This window comes from Oncorhynchus mykiss, chromosome 8, assembly GCF_013265735.2.
Source record: "Oncorhynchus mykiss isolate Arlee chromosome 8, USDA_OmykA_1.1, whole genome shotgun sequence".
In the NCBI taxonomy this organism is placed as follows: Eukaryota; Metazoa; Chordata; class Actinopteri; order Salmoniformes; family Salmonidae; genus Oncorhynchus; species Oncorhynchus mykiss.
In genome coordinates this window covers 29,045,178-29,072,138 of record NC_048572.1, presented here as the reverse complement: position 1 = coordinate 29,072,138, position 26,961 = coordinate 29,045,178, and the positions used below count along the sequence as shown (strand labels likewise).

Genomic DNA, 26,961 nt, shown 5'->3' with positions numbered 1-26,961 from the left:
CCTGACTGGGAACACGCACTTCAAGGAGAGTGCGTGGAGCAGGCACAGGACGTACTGGACTGGGGAAACGCACTTGAGGGAGAGTGCAAGGAGCAGGCACAGGACATACCTGACTGGGGAAACGCACTTGAGGGAGAGTGCGAGGAGCAGGCACAGGATGTACTGGGCTGTGGAGGCACACTGGAGAACTGGTGAATAGAGCTGGCACAGATGGTGCCGGAACAATGACACACTCCGCACGGTGAGTGCGGGGAGTTGACACAGGATGTATTGGGCTGGGAAGGCGTACTGGAGGCCTGGTGCGTATAGCCGACATCACTTGTACCGGAACTTTAACACACTTCTCAGGATGAGTACGGAGAGCTGACTCAGGTGGCTTTAAATCGATAACACGCTCCTTAGGGCAAATGTCGTGCATCCTCCACCAATTCATTAACTCTCTCATTTCTATCTCCTCCACATTCTCCCTCTTCTCCCAGACTGGCTCTGGTTCACTCCTCGGCTCCGCCGACTGCTCCATGTGCTTCCCCCCCCAAAATGTGGGGTTTCTGTGGCCTTCCTCCCCGACTACGTCGCTGTCCCTCCCTCGCTGCTTCTGCCTGCTTCCATGGCAGGCTCTTCTCTCCTGCCATTATGTCGTCCTAAGTCCAGGATGTTCTCTCCCTGATCTCCGCCAAAGACCAGGATGCCATCTCCTCCCGGGCACGCTGCTTGGTCCTTTGTTGATGGGATATTCTGTCACGTTCGTTTGTATAGACGGACCAAGGCGAAAGTGAAAATTTGCAAAACAAACAAACTAAACAACACACCGTGACAACAGAGGTGCTACATACACTTACTCAAAACATTATCCCATAACACACAGGTGGAAAAATGCTACTTAAGTATGATCCCCAATTCGAGACAACGATAGCCAGCTGCCTCAATTGGGAATCATACTAACACACCAACATAGAAAAAACAAACTAGAACCCCACATAGAAAATATAAACTAGACTAAATCCCTGACCTACTCTACCATAGAAAATAAAGGCTTCCTATGGTCAGGACGTGACAATTTAATACATTTTAAAATAAGGCTGTAACGTAACAAAATGTGGAAGAAGTCAAGGTGTCTGAATCATTTCCCGAAGGCACTGTATGTGTTAACATATACATGTATGTGGCAAAACACATTTGAATACATGATTGAGGTCATTTTCCTACATAGATATGGTATTTGAGACTTTAGAAGGATTCGTTTACATGTCTCTAATGTATGTTTTTCATACAATACATGCAACATATAAGTTGGATATTACAAGAATCTTCAGTGAATCGTGTAAGTGTATTTGCTGCCATTATGTATCACTTCCAAGTTCCAGATAGAACACTTAAGAACCTTGTTAATACATTATTCTATACATTTTCCACACGGGATGTGACCCTCTGTTATGTATTAATACAATACGTATCCTATAGGAGAAAGTCTCAAAGAGGGATTTCCATTCAGTGGAACGTATTAGAAAAGAACTGCACAAAAGGTCAACAGTATTGAAGAGGCACTTAGGCTATTGCTATTTTGGTCTTTATTGTGTCTTCTTTTGGCGAATGGACACCTAATGAAGTTTGATCTGATGCGGAAATGCTGTGATGGATGTGAGCTGACAGGGTTTGGAGGAATAACACTGTCAGAGGATTGCGGATGAGTGACAGGGAGATGAATGAGACAAGGCAGCCTTTATCTTTTGGGTCATCGATGCTCTTTCTGCCATCTTCTCAATAGCCTAATTCGGATCATTTTGAGGCAGTTACAACAGTGTAGAAAGCTAGGCCTAAAAAAGGAGGTTCCACTTTTTCTGACTTCGCCCTATATATTTTACATCTAATAGCCTATCGATAGATTTCATAAGCTATTTCACCTTGGACATCCTTGGTGATCACTGATTAATGTGCTATCTAGTCTTAAATGTTTGGCGTGAGTTGCTTTGTTGCAGGGGCTCCTCATCTGAATTGTCTTTGCTGGGCCGTTAGCAGTGGGGTAGCATTTTTCCCTCCCATGATTTTATTTCAAGTAGGATAGCAGCCTACCCAAAAATATAACTGATATTGATAACCATACTGTAGATGTAATCTTGATACAAACATACAGTCTACTACTCAATGGGGAAGGCATGAATGGCAACAACACTGTGCCCTTCGCTCCCGCTTGACAAGTTACCGAGTAGCCAAATCATTGTAAGCACACGCATAAAACTTATGAAGAAGCAACACTGCAGCCATCATCAAATCAAATTGTGAAATGCTTGCTTACAAGCCCTTAACCAACAATGCTTTAAGAAGTTTTTTTTTAAAAGTGTTAAGTAAAGAATAGATAAGTAGAGAATAGAAAATAAAAGTAACAAATAATTCAACAGCAGCAGTAAAATAACAAGCGAGGCTATATACCCGGGGTACCGGTACAGAGTCAATGGGCAACGGTTAGTCGAGGTAATTGAGGTAATATGTACATGTAGGTAGAGTTACATGAGCAATTTTAATAAAAAATAAACATATAACTTTATAACTGAAAATGTATAGTGAAATACTACTCATCCTCAGACTCATCCTCTGGTAGCTCAATGTAAAATAAAAAAACACAGCTCAATCAAAACCATCTAATCTATAGCAGAGCGCTTTCAACACAACCACTCCTTTCCACAGGCCCACTATTTTCCTTTCAACACAACCACTCCTTTCCACACGCCCACTATTTTCCTTTCGACACACCCACTCCTTTCCACAAACCCCTACTCTCCCATACAACAGTTTCCACTAGATAGCACAGCCACAAAGTCGAAATTGGCTTTATCCAATTGTATATGTATAATTACGAGATGCTCAAGTCTCCGCCCTAACAACAGGAGTCATTGTCCCAAAGGTGGGAAGCCAGGTGGCAAGCTTAGGTCCTAAATTAGCACATATTTTGGCTAGATTTTGGCGGCCCTGTTTGATGGCTATGACCTCCGGCAAGCCATCAAACAGGCAAAGCGTTAATAGAGGACTAAGATTGAACCCTACTACGCCGGCTCTGGCATGATGGATGTGGCATGGCTTGCAAACTATCATGGATTACCAAGAAACCCAGCCACGAGCTGCCCAGTGATGTGAGCCTAACAGACAAGCTAAATGCTCACTTCAAGGCAAGCAACACTGAACCATGCATGAGAGTACCAGATGTGTGTGCTTAGTCCCCTTCTTTACTCTCTGTTCATCCATAGAGGGAAGTGGCCACAGACCTGGCAGTATGGTTCAAGAACAACAACCTCTTCCTCACTGTCAGCAAGACAAAGGATCTGATCGTGAACTACAGAAAACTAATGGGCAAGCACGCCCCCATCCACATCGATGGAGCTGTACTGGAGCGGGTCAAGAGCTTCAGGTTCATGTGTGTCCACATACAGTAACTAAGGAATTAACATGGTCAATACCCACACAGTTGTGAAGAGGGCACGACTCTTTATCGTTATTCACTGTATGTGTATTCCTTGTGTCACTATTTGTATTCTTATTTTATCTTTATCTTAAACTCTGCATTGTTGGAAAAGGACCCTTGAGTAAGCGTTTCACTGTTAGTCTACACCTGCTGTTTACGAAGCAGGTGACAAATACAATGTGTTTTGAGAGTGAAACCTCTCACTTTGACCCTCTTCCTCGCCCTTTTCAGAAAAACGTTGAAGCAAGCATTGCGAGATCATAGACATTGTGGAATAAACAAGAATGTCACTTATGAAGTGAGTATTGTGGAAAGGCCTTATTTTTTGTTACAGAATGTAAAACAATTCCAATCAGGCGTTTAAGTGATAAAATGTCATGTTAAGATTATGTAAAGTTACTAAGGTTTTACTGCCATATTATTGCTTTGAAATCGATGTTTTGTTCGTTAGCTTATAGCTAGCTATGGCTAACTCCTGAGACGAGTCCTGGCCTTTCCATAACGTTAGTTAGTTACTCACTTAGCTAGCAAGCTAACCTTAGCTGGTCTCCTTCACCAGTTTCTTGTTTTGGTGTTTAGCTAATTATTGTATCGGGGTCAGGTTTATTAGGACCTGTACGTTACTACTGCGAACACAAAATCTTCTGTTGTGTTTCAAAACTAGTATTTGCAGCTAGCACATGCACCGCCCACATACGCTACTGTAACTACGTAAGTAAGGTTAACTACGTTATCCTAACGTTAGATGGCCTTGTTTACAGTTGAGATGTTGGAAGTGGAAATCTTAGCAAATGGTGCAAGAAGAATGACAATTTCCTACCGGCGCCGACTCAGTTGTCCCAGGACCAGCTGGAGTCCGAGTAGAGAGCCCGGACAAAGAGGTCCCACTCCACCGCCCTCGTCTCCTCCCGCAGACAACCTCCTCCCTACGGCTACAGGAATAGCTGCATGCCCCGCTCTCTGGAAGTACTAAGCTTTACTCCATACCCAGTTTAATGGATTCAATGAAGCTGTGTTATTGTTGGTGTTGTGTTAGAAATGACGCCCTGAATATTCAGAAAAGCGATATCATGGGATATAGCTTTTTCCTCTCAGTTTGTGTGTTGGACTGTGTTGTAGGACAGTGGAAATGGGTACATCTGCACATTGCTTCTTACTATTAGTCTCTCAGTGTTTGACAACCTTCCTTGTGTTGGAGGACTTTTGAGATGGCTTTGCGTTCCCTGAGATCCACGTGGCACAGTTCCCTCTGGAGATGGGAAGGAAGAAGAAGCACTCCAAAACCCTGGCTGTACAGGTGGACGGGGAGGCCAAGATCAAATACGACGCCATCGCCAGACAGGGACAGGGCAAGGACGTACGAGACATTCTCATATGAATCTAAAGTAAATCCATTGGTCCTTCTCATGTGGATTTATTTTACATTATTTACATTAGTCATTTAAGATGCTTTTATGCAGAGCGAGTGCATACATTTTCATACTTGGAATTGAACACACAATCCTGGTGTTGCAAGTGTCATGCATTACCAACTGAGCCACATAGGACCATGACGCTGGGGACCATGATTCTGGGGACAAAATTGCCTATGAATCGCTGTGCCCACATCTTTATTTTATAGAGCAGTGGTCTCCAGACTCCTTCCTGTGCTGTGACCCACCATGTTTTTGTTATTGTCATCTAGTTACCAAGTAAACAAAGCTGTTTCTTGCCACAATCCTGTATTAAACAGAGAGCCATCATTTGAATAACTACTGTCACGGAGGACCTGTGTACAGTTCAGTTTCTATATATTCAGCTGTCTCCTCTGTTGTCTCTGTGCAGGTGATTTTCAGTAAGTACTCAGACCTGCTTCCTAAGGAAGTGCTGAGCGACTATGCCCCAGAGTTGCAGAAGCCTGACGAGGAGGCTGTCAAATAGCTGACGGAGAAGACCCGCGATGCTCTGCTGAAGCAGGTCTCTCAGAAGATAGCTGCAGCTATGCCTGTGAGGGCAGCTGACAAACAGGCCCCAGCACAGTACATCAGGTATGGATTTTGAATGTGATGGATGATGCCAACTGTTGTTTATGAGTTTCTCCCTTTTCAAAATGGAAGATAATACAGGGTGTTCACCCATAAAATGCTTAATTCATTCAAGGTTTTTACAAGTATGTCCATTCAATAGAACATTTTGTTAGAAAAACAATACTCCAAACCTCATGTCTCTACCATATATGGTTCCAAAAGTTACCAACGATTTACTCTGAGAATGTAGCACGTTTAGAGTGAATGGAACGTCATCAAGGGCATGATCAAAAAGTGGTCAATGCTCAATAGAACTCTGGCGCTGCTCCGCAGCAGAACGGCACTAACGTCAACTGAAAAGCTAACTGGTGACTGCCGGTTCGGGAGTTAAAATATGGTATTTTTCTAAATTAAATCCGCTAAATACAATACTAAATACAGGTATATATTTACACTACATGACAAAAGGTATGTGGACTTGTCGAACATCGCATTCCAAAATCATGGCCATTAATATGGAGTTGGTCCCCCTTTTTCTGCTATAACAGTTACCTCTCATCTGGGAAGGCTTTCCACTAGATGTTGGAACATTGCTGCAGGGACAACTCCACAAAAGCATTAGTGAGGTCGGGCACTGATGTTGGTGAATAGGCCAGGCTCACAGTTGGCGTTCCAATTCATCCCAAAGTTGTTTGATGGGGTTGAGCTCAGGGCTCTGTGCAGGCCAGTCAAGTTCTTCCACACCAATCTCAACAAACCATTTCTGTATGGATTTTTCTTTGTGCATGGGGGCATTGTTATGCTGAAACAGGAAAGGGACTTCTCCAAACTGTTGCCACAAATTTGGAAGCACAGAATGGTATAGAATGTAATTGTATGCTGTAGCGTTAAGATTTCCCTTCACTGGAACTAAGGTGCCTAGCCTGAACCATGAAAAACAGCCCCAGACCATTATTCCTCCTCCACCAAACATTCCTGGCATCCGCCAAACCCAGATTAGTCCGTCGGACTGCCAGATGGTGAAGCGTGACTCATCACTCCATAGAACGTGTTTCCACTGAGTCCAATGGCGGCAAGCTTCACACCACTCCAGCCGATGCTAGGCATTGAGTAGGCTTGTGTACTACGGCTGCTCGGCCATGGAAACCCATTTCATTAAGCTCCCGACGAACAGTACTTGTGCTGAAGTTGCTTCCAGAGTCAGTTTGGAACTCGGTAGTGAGTGTTGCAACCGAGGACAGAGGATTGTTATGTGCTTCAGCACTCTGCAGTCCCGTTCTGTGAACTTGTGTGGCTTACGACTTCATGGCTGAGCCGTTGTTGCTCCTATAAGCTTCCACTTCACAATAACAGTACGTACAGTTGACCGGGGAAGCTCTAGCAAGGCAGAAATTTGAGGAACTGACTTGTTGGAAAGGAGGCATACTATGACGGTGCAAGGTTGAAAGTCTGAGCTCTTTAGTAAGGCCGTTCTACTGCTAATGTTTATATATGGAGATTGCATGGCTGTGTGCTTGATTTTATACACCTACACCTTTATTTGAAGCTACTCATTCAAGGGTTTTTTCTTTATTTTTACTATTTTCTACATTTCAAGCAGTTTAAGTCCAGTGAATAACCTGAAATGGTACAAAGGTAAGCAATAAACTGCCAGAGGTTTAAAATAAAGTTTAGGTTACCAAAAACTGAAAATTAGTGTACATTCCAGAGTTGTGAAAAAGGGCCTTTTTCAGGGAACAAGTAATGGGTTAACAACTTACAGCTGTTCTGCAGCAATGGAAGAAAATTAAGCCTTGAAAGTTGATGTTAACAGTTCCTACGGGTGTCCCAACTTTTGTTGATTACTTACAAACCCGCAGTCTATATAAAAGCCGTGTTGGAACAGACTGTGTTACTACACCCTCTTAAGCATTATTTGGACAGTACTGTACTGCAGGAAGTAGTATATTGCTATCATAATGGCGAGGGGAAAAAGCAATTAACAAAGGAAGACAGACCATTATAACCCTTAAAAAAGTGTAGGTCTTTCCTTTAGAGAAATTGCCAAGGTGTCCGTGAGTACAGTTTCCTACACCATCAAAAGACAGACCCAAAGCCACAACAGAATCGGAAGACAAGATTCTGAGAGTCAACAGCTTGCGTGATAGGTGGCTCACAGGACAACCGCTTCAAGCACAGCTTAACACTGGTCAACTTAAGCAAGTCTGTTTCAACTGTGAAGAGAATACCTCGAGCTGTAGGTTTGAGAGGTTGAGTGGCAGTAAGAAAGCCATTGCTAAGATGGCAAAATAAGAAAGAGGCTTGCCTGGGCCATGAAGCACTGCCAGCGGACAACTGAAGACCTCAAGGAGGTCTTCTGGACTGCTGAATCAAAATGTGAACTCTTCGGTTCATCACGCAGTGTTTTTGTACGCCGTCAAGCAGGCGAAAGGATGGTTCCTCAGTGTGTGACAGCAACTGTCAAACATGGAGGAGGAAGCGTGATGGTCTGGTGCACTTTTGCTGGATCCAGAGTTGGCGACTTGCACAGAGTGAGTGGCACCCTGAACCAAAACGGCGATCACAGCCTTTTGCAGGGGTTCATCGTACAGCAAGATAATGACCCAAAACATACCTCCAGGCTATGTCAGAACTACTTTAGAAGAAAAGAACAAGACAGTAGGCTTCAAATCATGGAATGGCCAGCACAGTCTCCAGCCTTAAACCCCATGGAGCTGGTTTGAGATGAACTGGGCAGAAGGGTGAACGCAAAGCAACCTACAAGTGCAACACATTTGTGGGAACTTCTGCAACAGTGTCGGGAAGAACTTTCCCAACAATATTTGATTTCCATTGTAGAAAGAATGCCACAAGTGTGTTTGGCTATTATGTATGCAAAGTGTTATGTTAAACAAAATGATTCCATGGTTACATTTATTTTTGTCTCCAGTTGTTTATTTGTTCTATGCTTTAATTTCAGAGTACATTAAGACATTAAACTGTGAATTTCAATAACAACTGGGGAAATGGTGGCGTTCTAAAACTTGTGACCTGTAATGTGTGTGTGTGTGTGTGTGTGTGTGTGTGTGTGTGTGTGTGTGTGTGTGTGTGTGTGTGTGTGTGTGTGTGTGTGTGTGTGTGTGTGTACATTGTACATTGTAGCAGTGAGTGAATGCCCTAGATAATAAGACTAGGCTATATAAATCCTGTCATCATGGGCGGTATAGAAAGCATCAGGAGCACTAGGGCATACTTAGAAAATACATCCTCCACACACTGTGCTGTGTGGGCGTGGACTTCAACTCGGGGGGACAAACGTATGGTGGAGATGCAGAAGGACCCCATGGAGCCCCACGCGTCAAGTAAGTACATTCCCACCAGCGTCGCTGACTAAACTCATAACTGACTAAACTTTAAAACATCACAGAAACAATGCGCACATTTCAATGGGGCATGTGTTATGTGATTCTGGGGGGGCTAGATATTTATTTTTCCTTTATTTAACTACGCAGGTCAGTTAAGAACAAATTCTTATTTTCAATGATAGCCTAGGAACAGTGGGTTAACTGCCTGTTCAGGGGCAGAATAACAGATTTGTACCTTGTCAGCTCGGGGGTTTGAACTTGCAACGCTCTAACCACTAGGCTGCCCTGCCTAGCTAGCAACAATGACAAGAAGCTGCCATGTGGGGAATCGTGGGTGGCTCATTTCAGCTAGTTTTATCTTGTTCTTGATACCATGTCTTGTTTTGACTGAATATTCGCTGGCTAGCTAACAAGCAACTGTAACAATGTATTTGAGAGACGACGAGTGGTCCTTGTACAAAATATAGCTTACATGTTGTCAACCGTCGAAGCCAACCTCGTCTGTTTTGTCCTATAGCTGTGCACTCGTCGGTTTTGTTGCTAAACAGCCAACCTGCCTATGTGCTAGGATAACTTGAGTCATGCACATCTGCTAAATAAAGCTAGAAGCACACTCGCTTATTTTGTCATCTAGGATGTGGTGTGTCAAGGTTCCTTATTCCAGGATCAATAAGAAGATTCCTGGTGGACCTCCCTCCCCTCCTGCACCTGCCATGCACTCGCCAAGCAGAAAGGTACCGTTGGGGTTCAGACAGACTTAACTGATCTCGAGATTTTAAGTTGCCAATAGTGTTTTTATTACTTTTAATAATGTGTAAAAGGATCAGCTCAACTCAACACCTTTTTTCGTGTCCAAATGAAATGTACTCTCTTCTCTAGCTGTGTTGATGTGTTGAGCAAAGATGTGATGCGTTTTCTCTCTCTGTCCTACCAGATGACAGTCAAGGAAGATTCCTCCCTGCATCTCAAACTGGAAGAACGCAAAGATATACCAACTCTGCTCTCTCCTTCTGGAGACACTGACTCAATGGGAGGTTGTGTTTGTTTGAGGTCAGGATTGCTGACATTGTAAGTACACTCCTGTGTTCTATGACTAGTGGTTTTTGTGATTGCCTAAAGCAAAGTTGTGTAATGCACTATATTTCTATTGTAAGGCATTATACAACTGGTTGGTTTAATCCTGAATGCTGATTGGTTAAAACCGCATTCCAGTCTGTGTCTATTCCACAAGTTACCACCGGCTAAATCCTATGACGTTAAAATGCCTATTTACTCTGTTCCATCTGACTGAGCAATCCACTGTCTCATCAGCCCAGCCAGGCACTTCATTAACTTGATCTCCACTATTAAAAGCATATAGACAGTTTCGGGGGATGAGATAGACAGGCAGCGTTTCTCAGCCATTCGAAGTTATGAGTCAGCTGGCATCATTTTATGGATATGTATAAAAAATAAATAAAAAAGTGAAAGGAAGTGCAGCTTGTTTGATGTCTTTCCAGGTCAGTTTGAAGTGATTGTGTTAGCTGTGTTGTTGGCTAGCTCCTCTGAACGACAGTGTCCTGACGAGTGAGCACATTTTCTATGCCAGGTGAAATCACGCCTCATTAGGTCATTGTTATGGATGTATCCAAATAAATGTCACTAGAAAACAGCTTATGCAAATGCGGCGACTTTGCTGTTATTCTGGCTGCACTTTTTGATGTGACTAAGTTAGCTGTAGTTGGCTAGCTAGCAAGCAAGGGATAAGAAAGTTGCCAGCCAGTATGGCAATGGAACATTTAGAATGAACGACTGGATCGCATCTCTAGCAACCGAACCGATAGAACGAACAACCAGCCGGCATTGGTAGCAACCCTAGATGTGTCGGGACTATATCTTGTGGAAGGATGAAATGGTATGAAAAATTGAAATATGTCTGTCATTATTTGAATATGTTGGTAACCTGTTCTTTAAAAGTGACAATGCCCTCGAAGCCGGTGTTTGGAGGATATCTTGGCACGGTTCGCCGACCCGAGATAAAGCCTAACCAGACCTGTGCCAGTATATCCTCCAAACACCGGCTTCTCTGGCATTACCACTTAATTATGTGTGAGTGTGTGTTTCATAGAAAGTGTTCCCAAAGTTGAGTCCTATGTTCTGGGTTTGTCTTCTCGAGTTACACCACCCCCCCTGGACAAGCATCTGGAAGCGTACGGTAGAGGACTGCAGACCGTTCACATCAATGACAACTTTGCCAAACTGTCCGAGGCCCTCTACATTGCTGACAGAAAGGTACACTGTTTGTGGTTTTGAGAACCAATGTTTGTTCTGTGATTAGCGATTTCTTCTCCGAGTCTCTCTGAAATATATATATATACACATACATACATACAGTGGGGAGAACAAGTATTTGATACACTGCCGATTTTGCAAGTTTTCCTACTTACAAAGCATGTAGAGGTCTGTAATTTTTATCATAGGTACACTTCAACTGTGAGAGACGGAATCTAAAACAAAAAAAACATTTTTAAGTAATTAATTTGCATTTTATTGCATGACATAAGTATTTGATACATCAGAAAAGCAGAACTTAATATTTGGTACAGAAACCTTTGTTTGCAATTACAGAGATCATACGTTTCCTGTAGTTCTTGACCAGGTTTGGGATTTTGGCCCACTCCTCCATACAGACCTTCAGATCCTTCATGTTTCGGGGCTGTCGCTGGGCAATACGGACATTCAGCTCCCTCCAAAGATTTATTGGGTTCAGATCTGGAGACTGGCTAGGCCACTCCAGGACCTTGAGATGTTTCTTACGGAGCCACTCCTTAGTTGCCCTGGCTGTGTGTTTCGGGTCGTTGTCATGCTGGAAGACCCAGCCACGACCCATCTTCAATGCTCTTACTAAGGGAAGGAGGTTGTTGGCCAAGATCTAGCGATACATGGCCCCATCCATCCTCCCCTCAATACGGTGCAGTCGTCCTGAAAAGAAAAGCATCCCAAAGAATTATGTTTCCACCTCCATGCTTCACGGTTAGGATGGTGTTCTTGAGGTTGTATTCATCCTTCTTCTTCCTCCAAACACGGCGAGTGCAGTTTAGACCAAAAAGCTACATTTTTGTGTCATCAGACCACATGACCTTCTCCCATTCCTCCTCTGGATCATCCAGATGGTCATTGACAAACTTCAGATGGACCTGGACATGCGCTGGCTTGAGCAGGGGGACCTTGCATGCGCTGCAGGATTTTAATCCATGACGGCGTAGTGTGTTACTAATGGTTTTCTTCGAGACTGTGGTCCCAGCTCTCTTCAGGTCATTGACCAGGTCCTCCTGGGTAGTTCTGGGCTGATCCCTCACCTTCCTCATGATCATTGATGCCCCACAAGGTGAGATCTTGCATGGAGCCCCAGACCGAGGGTGATTGACCGTCATCTTGAACTTCTTCCATTTTCTAATAATTGCGCCAACAGTTGTTGCCTTCTCACCAAGCTGCTTGCCTATTGTCCTGAAGCCCATCCCAGCCTTGTGCAGGTCTACAATTGTATCCCTGATGTCCTTATACCCTCTCTGGTCTTGGCCATTGTGGAGAGGTTGGAGTCTGTTTGATTAAGTGTGTGGACAGGTGTCTTTTTTACAGGTAACGAGTTAAAACAGGTGCAGTTAATACAGGTAATGAGTGGAGAACAGGTCTGTGAGAGCTGGAATTCTTACTGGTTGGTAGGTGATCAAATACTTATGTCATGCAATACAATGTATGATTTTTAAGTAATTAATTTGCATTGTATTGCATGACATTCACATTGTATGATTTTTAAGTAATTAATTTGCAATGTGAATGTCATGCAATACAATGCAAATGAATTACTTAAAAATCATAAAATGTGATTTTCTGGATTTTTTCCGTCTCTCACAGTTGTAGAGTACCTATGATAAAAATTACAGACCTCTACATGCTTTGTAAGTAGGAAAACCTGCAAAATCGGCAGTGTATCAAATACTCCCCACTGTATATATTTTTTGGGGTGAATGGTCATCTCTTTGTGTCAATTTCAAAGCCGACTACTTTTCTGTATGATATTGGCCCTAGCCTTTAGAGTGATTCTCTCATCCTAAAATTAAGATTCTGTGTTTTCTTTCTCTTCGTTGTGCTGTGTCTAAGCCTATATGCCTCCAAGCCACATTTATGATTGTATCCTAAAGTTTAAAATGTGATGGTGATTTAAATGAATGTAAACTAACTCTGTGTCTACTGCATCCAGGCCAGAGAGGATGTGGAGATGAGATCCCAGGTGGAGAAGAAGATGGCCCAGAAAGAGAAGTAGAAGAAGGAGGAAAAACTCAAGAGAGCTGGCTCAGATGGCGCGAGAACGCAGGGCAGGGATCAAAGGTGACAGAGGTCAGTCCACAACCTCTTCCTGCTTGAACCTAACCACAGATCTAGGATCAGGTCACCTGTTTGTGATGTCGTGTTTTCCTGTACAAGGACTGCCAATGTAAAGTGTTGTAAAGTTGTGTGGATGGTCTGTGACATATCAATCAATATATTTGAAATGAAATATACTGACGGGGTTTAACCGAATGCAGCATTGAGGAACACAAACCCCTAGACCATTCTCAGAATCTTGTCCAAGTAGCTCTGTGCACGCAGAGAGCAGACTACTCAGCTGTCAGTCCTGATTATGTGTGAGTGAGCTGCCTGGTAACACCCTTGCTCCTTCTCTCTCGCACGCTTTCGCCCTCCATACCTCCCCTCTTTCTGTCGTCACTCTGTAACTCTCTCTCCCCTCTCTCCATCCTCTCACCCTTATTCTCCTCTCTATCCTCTTTCTTCTACGCCACCTCTCCCTCCCGCTCTCTCTCCTGTGGCAGGTGGCGAGGACGGTGAGGCCAGAGAGCGTGACGAGATCCGCCATGACAGGAGGAAAGAGAGACAGCACGACAGGAACATCTCCCGAGCCTCCCCGATAAGAGGTACATACATTCACACACACACACCCTGCTGAATCATTCATGGTTCATTCGGAGCGCTGAAGGAACGCAGCTGGCCACAGCAGCACCCAGCCCAGACCCCCTGACCGTCCTGTCTGCTACAGCTGCAGTGCTTCAGAGAGTGAGAGGGAGATAGGGAGACAGGCCGAGAGGGAGACGGGCAAAGAAAATGAAAGAGCAAATTGGTGAGAGGCAGACATAGAGATTAGGCTACTCTGCTCCAGTTGTCTGTCTCTGCAGTGGAGCTGTCAGATGATGGCAGGGGGAAAGGGGGAGAGCAGTAGGAAGAAAGGATAGGGAGACGGCCACTGATTACAACGACAGGCCTGACTGCTGGTTGTAAATGGCCTCATTATGAAGAGCCGGTTAGCCCAGAGCGTCTACTTAACCTTGCAGTCGCTTCTGCTGGATGTGATTATCTGCAGATATGTTGGGATTGTGATAATGTTAGCAGACAGTGACGTGCTATGTTTGGTGCAGCAACTCATTTCACACACAAGCTACAGAGGTGGGGTGCTCTACTAAACACCAAGCTCTCCCGTATCCATATGTTGTCTCTCTCTCTCGCTTTCTTTCTTAACTAACCGTCTGGTTTGGTTTATTCCCATCATCAGGTCGAAGCTACAGAGAGACCAGGACAGGGACGTCAGTGAGCTCATCGCTCTGGTTCAGCCCAACCCTAGAGCCTCCAGTGAGGCTCAGTACGACTATTCAACCAGACCAAGGTGACACACACACACAAGCACCTGCTGTGCTGTCAGAGGTTCTCCTATAGTGGTGTTTCTACTAGAGTGACTTAAGATCTCACCTGTTACACTTTATCACCTGTTTACACCTCCCCCCCCCCCCCCCCCCCAAGGGTATGGACAGCGGTTTTGCAGGCGGGGAGGATGAGATGTACAATGTGTACGACCAGCCGTTCAGGACTGGCAGAGACATGGCCCAGAACATCTACCGGCCCACCAAGAGCTCTGACAAGGACATGTATGGAGACGACCTGGACAAGCTCATGCAGAGCAACAGGTACCACCTCCGTCTGTTAAATGACCCTGCTGACTATAGCTTATACCAGGGCTCTCCAACCCTGTTCCTGGAGAACTACCCACCTGTAGGTTCTAACTAACCTGCTTCTGCTTGTCAACAGGTTCATTATTAGAATTGAGTGTGCTAGATCAGGGTTTGGAGTGAACCTACAGGACAGGTTGTTCTCCAGGAACAGGGTTGGCGAGACCTGGCTTATACTATATCCATATGCAGTATATTACTGTATGTTGATGACCTGGTCACTCGTGTGCAGAGCATCAGGTATCGTAGGCCGTGTGTTTCCCTGGCGCTGCTTCCTCTCTGGGGAGAGATATATTGAGCGATGCAGTCGACTGCTGAGAAATGCAATGTTTAAGCCTCATTTTGTTACCCTACGTATGCAATGCAAGGACGCTGCAGTCTGTAGTGTAAGGGCTGTAGTGATGTGTACTGTAAGGGCTGTAGGGATATTGCACCAAAGCGAGACATGCAGGCGTCTACAGTATAGTGCGTATACCAGAGCAGAGCAGCTTGCTTAATCCGTAGTATCCCTCCCCTAAGGTACATTATCTCTACTGAAATCCACTCTCAGTTCGTTGTACTGGCTGGTTTATAGGTTAGGATTCTTTATTGGGTTTTCTACAGATAACCCAGTCACTAACAGGGACTGGTGGTGGAATGCGATACTAGCTATAGCCTTCTAGACACTACAGAACAGTATTTGTTATCTGACAGATTGCCGTCACTGACACATTCTACCTGTTTCGATCACATTTCTATTGGGGGAAATAATACACTGAGAAAGTTCAATGGACAGCATTCCAAACAGTACACATCAATGCATACAGGTAATTGCCAAAATAAAGGAAACCTCAATGTGGTGTCTTAACCCCCTAGTGTCAATGTCCCCTTGGAAATCTAATTACATTAAACTAGAATATCTATCTAGATATCACATTTCTGCATGGGCTGCGTCTCAAACCTCTGCATCTGCCGATGTCGCCCTTTCGCATCTGCGTGAAAGGCGGCAGAGCTAGAGCAGTGTTTGTCAAACCGTGAGACATCGCGGGAAATCGGTCTTCTCACAAAATTCTCTGTAGCGTCCCAACAGTTTGGCCAACAAACTATTATGACCCCTGTCATGACGTTGGCCTCTTTGGGTATAGCAACCCCATCCCCCTCTCTCTGCCTTCCCCTTGCCTCCTTCAACTAGGCTGCTGTGGTCAGAGGTTGTAAATTCCTGAGAATACCCTGCCACATAGTAGAGAGAGAGTACATTTTCATAGAGGACTAAGGAAATCCTTCCACCTCACAGAACTTGAGGTATGAACAAATTTCATGTTCTGGAGAAAGTATAAAAGATCGGTGAAGAATCCAGCTACGAACTGGTCCGTTTGTCACAACTTGGGAAGCTCATGGGAGACGGTGTGGCCACATTACCATAACACTGTTTATATAATAGCCTCAGATATGAGGTTTACATCTAATTGTTGTATAAGATGAATGAGTGAGTATGATACTGTTTGTGTAATATGATTCCCTTTTGATTTGAACTAAATCAGAGGACCGCCCCTGAGCCAAGTTAGGGTCAGACATCCTGGAACAGCCCTCTTCGGCCCTTCCGAATGAAACCCCCACTCTGGTTTTCGATCAGCAGACCGAGCTTACCTCAATTACCAGATGGCTAAAGGTTGCAGACCATGTTTTTCTCCATTAGGAGGACAAAGGTTGTAGACCATTGCTGAATCTTTTAACCATACCACGTGGTAAAACTCTTAGACTATCGTTACCAACAGAATAAGAACAAGTCTTTGATAATAATTACTAGTCTGCAGCTAGGAATTTGGTATCATTGAACGCGAAGAACGACAACCGCCGAAACATTCATTCTATAACGAATGTCACTCTGAACAATCCCCTCTAACCACAACCGAGGGAGAGAGACGGACAATTCTACAAAATAAATGAACTTTTCACCAGCGATCAAGACGACACACTGAGCGTAAATATATATATTGATTGCAATTGTTCCCGAATGAGTGAGCGTTCATGTGTAAAGGATTAGCATTTCAATTGTTATAATTATCACTCTGTAGTGACTTCTTAGTTGACCCCCACTTTCCCCTTTTGTCTAACAAGCCGCCATGCCGGTTTAGGCCACTAGGGCACATTCTCCTATCATTTCATGTAACCACATTTACCATGTTTGTTTGTTTGTTTATGCATTTCTGTGAATTACTTAGTTATTAATAAATGATTTAAGACAATTGATGTATGGATGACTCATAGTGAAGACTGGGTTCGTGCAGATAACCAACAATTTACGACGTTTGGAATGAGACTAACGTGAGGTAAAGTAAATAATTAATTAATTCGAAGACTAATTGATCAGATAGAATATCTGAAAAGTTATTTTAGGAAATGATAACTTTGTAATCTGAATATTTTTCCTTGCCCCGACTTCCTAGTAATTACGGTTACATGATTAATCAGTCTAATCGCGTAATACAGTGCCTTGCGAAAGTATTCGGCCCCCTTGAACTTTGCGACCTTTTGCCACATTTCAGGCTTCAAACATAAAGATATAAAACTGTATTTTTTTGTGAAGAATCAACAACAAGTGGGACACAATCATGAAGTGGAACGACATTTATTGGATATTTCAAACTTTTTTTTTTTTTTTTCATCTGACCAGAGCACCTTCTTCCACATGTTTGGTGTGTCTCCCAGGTGGCTTGTGGCAAACTTTAAACGACACTTTTTATGGATATCTTTAAGAAATGGCTTTCTTCTTGCCACTCTTCCATAAAGGCCAGATTTGTGCAATATACAGCTGTAAGTCGCTTGGGGTATGTCTCTATCAGTTTTGCACATCGAGAGACTGAAATTGATTGTTGTCCTATGGACAGAGTCTCCCACCTCAGCTGTAGATCTCTGCAGTTCATCCAGCGTGATCATGGGCCTCTTGGCTGCATCTCTGATCAGTCTTCTCCTTGTATGAGCTGAAAGTTTAGAGGGACGGCCAGGTCTTGGTAGATTTGCAGTGGTCTGATACTCCTTCCATTTCAATATTATCGCTTGCACAGTGCTCCTTGGGATGTTTAAAGCTTGGGAAATATTTTTGTATCCAAATCCGGCTTTAAACTTCTTCACAACAGTATCTCGGACCTGCCTGGTGTTTTCCTTGTTCTTCATGATGCTCTCTGCGCTTTTAACGGACCTCTGAGACTATCACAGTGCAGGTACATTTATACGGAGACTTGATTACACACAGGTGGATTGTATTTATCATCATTAGTCATTTAGGTCAACATTGGATCATTCAGAGATCCTCACTGAACTTCTGGAGAGAGTTTGCTGCACTGAAAGTAAAGGGGCTGAATAATTTTGCACGCCCAATTTTTCAGTTTTTGATTTGTTAAAAAAGTTTGAAATATCCAATAAATGTCGTTCCACTTCATGATTATGTCCCACTTGTTGTTGATTCTTCACAAAAAAATACAGTTTTATATCTTTATGTTTGAAGCCTGAAATGTGGCAAAAGGTCGCAAAGTTCAAGGGGGCCGAATACTTTCGCAAGGCACTGTAACTAATTACAGAGAATCTTTGATAAAAACTATCAGTCTTCAGTTAATGAGAGTAAAGACACGACACCCCTCTATGGAGAGACGAGACTCTCACAAACACGATGCCGTTGGTTTTACTCTAGGGCGCCAACAAGCCTCAAGACTATTCTGAAGGGAGCCGGGTACCAGTTGAAAAACAGAGTTTAGTGCCTATAATAAAGCGTTAAACCCCCTTTTGAGACCTCTCTTTCAAAGTCACCGAGATCTCCTCTTCTAAACATGGTATCCAAAATAATGGAGAACAGACTTTTTATTCATGACCCATAGAGATCCATTGAGGGCTTCCACCATTTTTTAAGTAGTCATCGGTGGTGATTCCTATTGTTTGGGAACCAACATCCAATGATCAGCGCATTGTCTTCTTCCAATTGGGTCCTATGGTTTGTAAATGGCATTAACATCGCCATCTAGTGGCCACAATAAATGAATGACGCAATATTTGGTTCAGGATTCAGGCACTGCAGGTTGTGGATCACCAATATAAGCTTTGTACTTTTTTCACAAAATAAGAAAATGTACTACTTTAAAATTGATGGCCTCAATGGCACTGCCCATGCTGTCACAGATGCCATAGTGGTACGGACACAATGATGAGGCCTCTTTCCATCTCTATGACATTGATGGGAGGATAATTGCACCTGCTTTCAATATACTTTGTTTCCCTTATTACTAAAGTGTGTCTGTCCTTTATCAAATCACATTTTACCTTACAGTGAAATGCTTACTTACAAGCCCTTAACCAACAATACAGTTTTTAAAAAGTCCTAAACAAACTAAAAGATGATATAAAATGATAATGAGGATACATACAAGCGGTACTGGGTTAATGTGCAGGGGTACGGGTTAATTTAAGGTAATATACATCAGTTGAGGCTGCTGAGGGGAGGCTGGCTCATAATATTGTCTGGAATGGAGTACATGGAATTGCATGTGTTTGATGGATTTGATACCACTCCACCTATTACCATGAGCCCATCCTCCCCAATTAAGGTGCCACCAACCTCCTGTGATGTACATATAGGTAGGGGTAGAGTGACTATGCATAAATAATAAACGGAGAGGTGTGTGTGGTTAGAGTCCAGTGAATGTACATCCAGCCTCTGCAAGAGAGTCGTTGGGAAAAAAGGATAATAAATGGAAATAAAATTAGGGGTTCGATGCAAGTCGTCCAGGTAGCCATTTGATGAACTGTTCAGCAGTCCTATGGCTTGGGGGGTAGAAGCTAGTTTATTTATCTAGTTAGCTATATATTTACATATACCTGTATAAATAAACCATTAAAGAAAATATTCCCTGAATTACACTTTCTATGGGTCATTATTTTTTTTGCAGCAGCATTTTGTCTACTGTTTCAGAAACAAAACATATCCTGACTCTCTCCTTCCCCTCTCCCAGGTTTGTTCCTGACCGTGAGTTCTCTGGTACGGATCACGGTCCTCGTCGTGACGACCCGTCCAGTTTGAGGAGGATCCCTTCGGTCTGGACAAGTTTTTGGAGGAGGTTAAGCAGCACGGGGGCTCCACGAGACCCTCCACCAGCAGAGGCTCCACGAGACCCTACACCAGCAGAGGCTCCAAGAGAACCCTCCACCAGCAGAGGCTCCAAGAGAACCCTCCACCAGCAGAGGCTCCAAGGACTATGACCATGACAAGAAACGCAGGAAGGAGTGATTGGAACAAGACGGAGACCCTCGGTCTGATGGGAAGGGAGGGTAGCGTTCAGTATGCATAAAAAATTCAGAAGTCACTGAATGTGTTTTTTCACTTGAACGTAGGCGTCACCTGAACGCATCCAATGAGAATGGGCCTTTTTGTTTGAAGCTGTTTTCTCCTTTCTGTACCTACTGAATGTAACCCTGGGTTTTTGGGAGGACGTGAGGGAAAGTTGTGGAGGAGAGGGAGGAAAAGTTGTGGATGAGGGAGGGAGAGTTGGGACCCTGACCTCTGTTTGTGTGTGTTGTATGGCTGAACACGCCCCCCCCCCCCAGGAACTAGCAGGGATTATTTGATGATAATGACGTTTTCCTTTACAGCATCCCTTTATCTTTATGTACAGCACCATCCTGCCTGTAACGTGAGCTTTAAGTAAAGCCCCCTAGTATTTCTAAGAAATATTATTATTACCCCGGAGAAGTCTGTGCTAGTAAAAATGTTATAAACCTTTGTGATCAGATTTTACAGTGCTATGGTGTCATACAAAATGCACTAACAGAATGCAATCGTCGAGGTTATTCAACACCAACCAGAAGAGAACCCACTGCAACTGGGAGGGACTACCTGACTCATCCAATAAGTGTCTTGTCTGTTTCTAAACATGTTCTATTGCATACCGTAATGAACATGACCCAGATGCATTCTCCTCAGTCAATGAATGCAGACCCTCTGTTAGGTCTATTCCAGTTGTAATCGTTTTATTTAGAGTGCCACAGTTTCCCCTGATTTTTATTTTCATCACATCTTGAATAATGCCTCGCGTTTACATGAGATGAAAGACCCGAAGTGGCGGAGGACCCATCAATTCCCAAGCGTTACCAACGGAAATATGAGGCGCATCCCAAATGGCACCCTATTACCTACATCGGGGTATCCCAAAGTCGGTCCTGCACCACCGGTGTTGTTACAACAAAACGTGCACCCCTTGGGGTCCACAGGACTGAGTTTGGGAAACCCTGCCCTACATAGTGCACTACCTTTGTCCCAGTATAAGGCTCTAGTCCTGTAAATATTTGTGCACTGAATAGGGTGCCATTTGGGCCGCAATCCAAACTGTATGGGAGATTAGAGTTGATTAGAACAAAACTGGTTCCATTAATTATAAATCTTAATGATTTATGGAGCTACATCCAGGCCTCAAAGAAATAATCAACAGGACATGATACAGTCCAGCAGACTGGGGATTTCTCAGTATTACGCTGTGTCAGCCGGCCCTCATGCTTGAATGGTGGGTAGCTTAGCAGAGGGTTTACTCTATAGATGTATTTAGTTCAATTGAAATTAAGTTGTGGATTTCTACATTTAGCTCAGGCTTTTGTATACTCTGTCAGAGGTAGGTCATTATCAGTCCAATAGCGCAAACTTAAATACTGTTGTCAGTTGTAGAGACAAATTCTGTAGGGTTGTCAAGTGCAGAATAAGATGAAACGCCAAAATCAAAAGCTGCGACGTGTCTTCATTTCAACTTTATGTCAACGTCTTTCTCTTTCACATAACTGTTTACCCCGCGTTTTCTTCTACCTCCCAGGTGTACTGTAATTCTATTTGCGGTTGAACTACATTTTCTCCTCCCAAACACTACAATCTGGCCCCTAGAGTTCCTACTCAGACAGAAAAGACCAGACTGATACCAGAGCAAAGCAATAACTACAGCATCATCACAGGATGCCAAGTTCAGCAGCTTAGATGGGAGACTGTTCTCTGACTTTATTTCGCCCCCCCGTGCCGATTCTCCGATAGACAGTTTTCACACTCCACTTCACCAGTGTGTCACTTCAAGGCTTCGCCACCTGTCTCTAGTCACAGCTCTTATGTTGCCATCAGGATTCATTTCCTCCCCCAGTGAGAGGTCGGGCTGAACGTGATGCGCTCTTACGAACACTACACCAAGACACACACACACTGTTTGTTTACAGGCTTCACAGGGATGACATGGTGTGTGTGTGCCTGCGTGTACTCTTGTCTCCACAGCCCTCTGAGAAACATTAAAGCGTGACTAGCTTCATTTGTAAAGTGCTGCGTTTTATTGTGTTGACCTTTAGCATGTGGAGAGGAGCGGAATCGGGGATTGTCATCTGATAGCCTCTCAGAGGGAGATGCTTTTCAGGCCACGATGGAGACAATGGACTCGCTGTGGAGGTGTGAGACAAGCCGTGGGGTGAGAGAATCAGGCAACAGCAATATATTTATTGTGGGTTGTTCAGACACAAATATGCACCCTTGATCTGTAATGTTGATGTGTTGACATCATAGGTCACAGGACTAAGAGATATCCTGACAAAGTGACCTTGACCTCTGAGCCTTTGTATTGTGCTATACAACTCCGGCTCAGTGTTTCCTAGTTAGGCTGTATGGTCAGGGAAAGACTCCTGGCACAAATGATGGTTTAAAATGATATCTACCTGGAGTATTATAATGGGACTGGCCAAGCCCTTTACACAACAATATCAGGAACACCTCAGCCTTTATGATGATGCTATGGTCTACAAATTTAATTTAGCTGTTGAAGCATCCCACTGGGGGGGAAATCAATGTTGTTTCTGTCATTCTGTCAACAAAAATCTGATGACGTTGAATATGGAAAACGTGTGTTTTCCATATCAATGAGTTGAATCGATATGGAAAACTGATTGGGTTTGGAAAATAGCCATCAACATAATGGAATTGATCTGAAATCCAATGACATGGTGAATTTGTTGTTGAATTCAACCAAATGTACATCAAAATTAGATGTTGAACTGACATCTGTGTCCAGTGGGTAAGCCCTACCACAGACACCCTCAGTGTACAGTATTCCTTCAATTCTCAGTTGAGCTTTGACCATTATTGTTGAGACTGTGAGGTGTGTTTAATTTTCTCAGACAGCTTGATAATGGCTCTTCACTACTCTGTTGTTTGGGTTGTGAATGTGGAACAGTGGAAGACGAATGGGTTTCTTATTCATGGAGGTAACAAAGAGGAAATTGGTTCCTTTGGCTGGCTTTTGTTTGGCTTTGAACATAAACAGCCAAATACTATTGTGCCCTTCCATAATGGAATCTTCAATGTGCAGACAGAACACATACATGATTGATAGGTTCTTATCTTTGCTCCAAAATGGAGCAAAATCCAGAAAGGAACAATATTGAGTTGTACAGGAAATATGTATTTATTTCGCTGTAGTCACTTAAAGGGGGGTTTCTAGTTATTTGCAATGTGTTTCTGTGCTATTTTTCTTTCCTGTTAATAGTGGGTAGGCGAAAGCGATTGGGTTTAGTGATAAATGGGTGTGCTCCACGATCATTTTGACCTGTCTAAAGTTCTGGACAAAGATCTTACAATGTAGATTTGTTTTCCCACTGCTTATAAGGTCATGCTGAAATCCATCTCTTTGTCCCTTGCTCTTTCCATATAATTGCCACCTCTGTTTTTAGAGTTTTGAATCAGTCTGAGTATGGACAATTTGATTCTACTGTCAATGTAAATGATAAACAGAAGGACATTCTCATTCAGTCCCCAGATAACCTACCATCTAAGGAATCCTGTCATCTTCAGCCAGTCACTTTCTTTTCGTTAGGTCTTCCATGTTGCCTGAATTGCATCATTCACTCATCACATTGCCAGACTAGCCCTGGTAGTCTAGGTTCTGAGCTTTAAACTCATTGGATTAGTCTCACTTGACTGACATTCATGTGGCTTGTGATTTGGCTATTGCTCGCGAGACTAGTCATTTGATGACTGAGCAGTCAGTCAGGGAGTGGGTATATAGCCGAGGCTACCCTCTGAGCCCTGGAAAGCTGCAGAGAGAGTCTCCGTTCCTCAGCAGTGGCCCATGTCTCCTGTGTGCCACAAGACTGTCTTAGCCCACTGAGTTAAAGCCTAATCATTACGCAAGACCTCAGGCAAGGTTACTCATCAAGCAAGTGTGGTTACGAACCACCTCTGTTGCACTGGGACAACCCTGTGAATCCTGGAGAGCTGAACAGAGCCTCTCTCCTCAGCTCCAGTCCTTTCCTCTCATTTCTGCTTTTCAGTATTATACTAATGCTAAAATGTTTTCTATTCTACTGAGCCATTTACTTAATTGTCATATTCTTATATTTTCTTATTGTAGTCGCATTGTCGAGAAGGAATCTCCAAGAAGCATTTTGTAGGATGGTGTATACCATGTGTATCCCGTACATACGACTAATAAAGCTTGGTACTTCAAACTCTCTTCCCCTCCCTTTTCCTCCCCTCCCCTCTCCTCTCTTCCCCTCCATTTTCCTCCCCTCCCCTCTCCTCTCTTCCCCTCTCCTCTTCCATTCCCAGGGAGGATAATCCATTATAAGGAGAAGGTTTAGACAGCCGTAAAAACACTCTAATGGTTGTGTCAGTCAGAGACAACCCTCCCCCCAACACACACACACACACACACACAGTGGCTGAGAGAGAGGCATGGCTGCCTGGAATTCAGTGTTTAGCAGACTGACAGCTCAGGAATGTGTTGTGAAGTGTGATTGAGTGATGGCTGGGACAAAGTCTTCATTTAATAAAAGACCAGCTGTGTTATTGTGGGGCCTAATGGCTAATAGTAGTGTCCTTTGGTTTTCAGATGGTGGCGATGTCTACGATGATGATTTCTTCCACGTTTCACTTGCTCCTCTTTGCTTCCCCTCCCTATCTTCTAACATTCCCTGGTAAATTATAATAGGCAATGATTCTAAGATCTTCAGAAATCATCATCCCCCATTAACCATACACATACAGTAAATTGAAATGTCACATTGTTAGATGTAGTTGATATGGGGCATTTTTTGTCCTCTGCAATGTATTGACCGACAATAACATTTGAGATGAATTCATCCATCTCCTGGTTGGGAGGACCTTAGCCGGTGCCGACAATGTGATTTGTAATGCTTAGGTTTATAAATAAATGGACTGCCAGGTGATCATCTATTGTCTTTCATCAGCCTGTATATTAGAGCTTATTTCATCCATTATTTGTTCATTTATTATTAAGTGCATGGCGTTAAAGTATGACAAATGACGTTGAATTATGCGTGTGTGTGTGTGTGTGTGTGTGTGTTATTTTGTCGAAACATCGGTCTCTAATAGGCTGTCTAGGGTGTATAGGGAGAGATTGATGCCCCTTGATGATTTCATTAGATCACATCAACATAGGGAAATGACTACAAAGGCTATGAATATATCATCTAGGCATTAGCCTAGATCATTAATCAATAGGCAGGTAGCATAGTGTTGGGCCAGTAATCGAAAAGTCACAGGTTCGAATACTCGAGCCGACAAGGTGATAAATGTCAATGTGCCCTTGAGCAGGGCACTTAACCTTAATTTGCTCCAGGGGTGACCCACTACTACCACTGACCCTGTAAAACAACACATTTCACTGCACCTATCCAGTGTATGTGACAAAACTATTTTTTAAATCTACAGTAGGGAGTAAAGAAACCCATTAATTGAATGTAAAACACTGCCACGCTCTGACCTTTAATATCTCTGTTTTCTTTATATTTTGGTTAGGTCAGGGTGTGACGAGGGTGGGTATGCTAGTTTTTGTATTGTCTAGGGGTTTTGTATGTCTAGGTATTTATATGTCTATGGTGGCCTGATATGGTTCCCAATCAGAGGCAGCTGTTTATCGTTGTCTCTGATTGGGGATTATATTTAGGTGGCCATTTTCCCTTTTGTGTTTGTGGGTTCTTATTCTATGTTTAGTTGCCTGTCTGCACTATCCGTATTAGCTTCACGTTTTGTTAGTTTGTTCAGTGTTCAGTCTTATATTATTAAAGAATGTACGCATACCACGCTGCGCCTTGGTCTCATTCGTATAACGAGCGTGACAAACACAGCCAACAACATGCGTAAGGGGCAGGAGAACGAACTTGGTATAAACAGAGCTGTTTAATAAATGCTGACAAAACTCCAAAACAACCAAAACAACAAAGTGGGTAGAAAACCTGTCGCACACCAACACTAAATAGCACATCACATACAATCTCCGACAAGGACATGAGGGGAAACAGAGGGTTAAATACACAACATGTAATTGATGGGATTGGAACCAGGTGGGAAGGAAGACAAGGCAAAACCAATGGAAAATGAAAAATGGATCAGTGATGGCTAGAAGGCTGGTGACTTCGGCCGCCGAACACCGCCCGAACAAGGAGAAGGACGGACTTCGGCGGAAGTCGTGACAGCAGTACATTACCAAGGACATGTTTACCTGTTAGAGGAGACACACAATAATGAAGTGGTTGTTCCTATGTGGATATTTAATTTAGGGTTGATGCATGTTTACAATTACAGATACGTGTAGTCTAATCTGTCATATTGTGGAGATTGTTTTGCAGGGATTTAATTTAGCAGGAAATTAATTGGGTAATGTATATCTACTGGTCTCTTACCTCAGTGCCTCATCTGCAACAACAACATTATCTATGCATCTCTACATTTGCATACATGAGTAGCGATAACAGATCAGTGAAAGTGTTTTACCACAGGCAAATTAAATGCTGATATAATAGTGGCTGTGTATATTTGACGACTACATATCCGATCACAAAAATCATACCGAAAATGCAGACCTCTAAATAACATTGAAAGGTAATTGATCAATGTGTGTTGCCAATAATTTGTTATTAATTCTATTCCATGATTAGTCTACTGGAGAAGCTTATATTGCCAAAGAAAATACCCAATCAATCAGAATTGATTATGTTTCAATCACTACTAAATCTACTCACTGTAACAACACTGTGGCAAAACTGTAACAACTCTGTGGCAACACTGTAACAACACTTGGCAAAACTGGCAACACTGTAACAACTTTGTGGCAACACTGTAA

At 43.3% G+C, this 26,961-nt stretch overlaps 1 pseudogene; it reads left to right on the top strand.

Moving 5' to 3' along the window:
* The window catches only part of LOC110529223, a 49,613-nt pseudogene extending 23,897 nt beyond the window's left edge, over positions 1-25,716 (top strand).
* Positions 25,717-26,961: the final 1,245 nt, after the last annotated feature.